The sequence below is a fragment of the Mus musculus genome, chromosome 9 (genome assembly GCF_000001635.26).
Source record: "Mus musculus strain C57BL/6J chromosome 9, GRCm38.p6 C57BL/6J".
NCBI classification, from domain to species: Eukaryota; Metazoa; Chordata; class Mammalia; order Rodentia; family Muridae; genus Mus; species Mus musculus.
The window spans coordinates 15210647-15212207 of record NC_000075.6 but is presented as its reverse complement, the minus strand read 5'-3'; the positions used below and the strand labels follow the sequence as shown (position 1 = coordinate 15212207).

General features: G+C 41.4%; 1 pseudogene; it reads left to right on the top strand.

Moving 5' to 3' along the window:
- Positions 1–422: 422 nt before the first annotated feature.
- On the top strand, positions 423–577 carry Gm22658 (annotated as a pseudogene).
- The last annotated feature ends 984 nt before the right edge of the window (positions 578–1561 follow it).

Below are 1561 nucleotides of genomic sequence, written 5' to 3'. Positions count from 1 at the left end.
AGGTCAATGACACAATGTTTTTGGCAGCCAACATTTGCTTAAGTACTACATTTTTTTCCCCCATTTACAGCAGGTAACGCAGCTCCCAGACACAATAAGAATGTAATATCTTGAAATCCCACCAGGTGGTACTCCAAGTCTGCCAAGAGCAGGTTAATAGTTGTTGAAATGAGTAAAGAGGGGTTGTGTATGCCTTACTGTAAAGGAGGAAGGACGGTGGGACAGAATAATATATATGCATATGCATTATATATATGTATATATATAGGTAGATATATTTTAAAATTTGAAAATAGATATTTTTCATACAATATGTTCTGATCACTGTTTCCTCTCTCCCAACCTCTCTTTGATCCTCCCACCTTCCCACCTACCCAACCCCATATCTTTTCTTTTTCTCTTTCATTAGAAAACAAACAGGCATACTTACCTGGCAGGGGAAACATTGCAATCACGAAGGCAGTTTTCCTAGGGCAAGGTTTATCCATTATGCTCTGGATGTGCTAAACCCTGTGATTTTCCTAAATTCAGAAAACTCGACTTGATAATTTGCGTTGCAGGGAGGGATGCTCTCTCTTGAAGAAAAGTAAAAAGCAAAGGAAAACAAACAGGCAACTAAAAACAACTATAATAAAATAGAATAAAAACAAACAAACCAGGGTAGGACAAAACAAACAAGAAAAAAAAAAGAGCCAAAGAAAAAGCACAAGAAATGCACAGATTAAAAAAATCCCACTTGGGCTGGTGAGATGGCTCAGTGGGTAAGAGCACCCAACTGCTCTTCTGAAGGTCAGGAGTTCAAATCCCAGCAACCACATGGTGGCTCACAACCATCCGTAAGGAGATCTGACTCCCTCTTCTGGAGTGTCTGAGGACAGCTACAGTGTACTTACAATAAATAAATAAATAAATCTTTAAAAAAAAAAATCCCACAGACACACATCGGCAACCATAATCTTAAACCAAAAGACCTGGAAGCTTTAAAAAAGAAAGAAAAAAAAAAGCCTAGACTACCCAGCATGAGACAAACACTTCTAAAAACACTGTCTTGTTTTGTGTTGATCATTTACTGCTGGGCATGGGGCCTGCTCTTAAATATGGTTTGTATATCCAGTGAGACTTCATTGGAGAAAATTAATTTTTCCTTTGGGAGTTGTTCTCAACTGAAGATAGCTTCTGGGTTTGGTTTGAGGCCTTTTGTCCACTTCCCCTCTTAGCTATGGGACCCCATCTGACTCAGACCCGTGTAGGCTCTATCTCTGTGAGCCAGTGTGGTGCCAGTCTCTGTGGGTTTCTTTGTGCATTGGTCCTGCTGTGTCCACAGGGACTTGCTTTCTTGGTGTCCTCTATCCTCTCTGGCTCTTACACTTCCCATCTTCTCTTCTGCAGGGTTCTCCAAGCCCCGAAGGAAGAGATTTGATGGACACATCCCATTAGGACTGAGTGTCCCAAGGTTTCTCACTCTGCACATTGTCCAGATGTGAGACTCCATATCTGTTCCTGTCTGCTGCAGAAGGAAGCCTCTCTGAGGGCTGAGCAATGCACAGATCCGTGGAAAAAG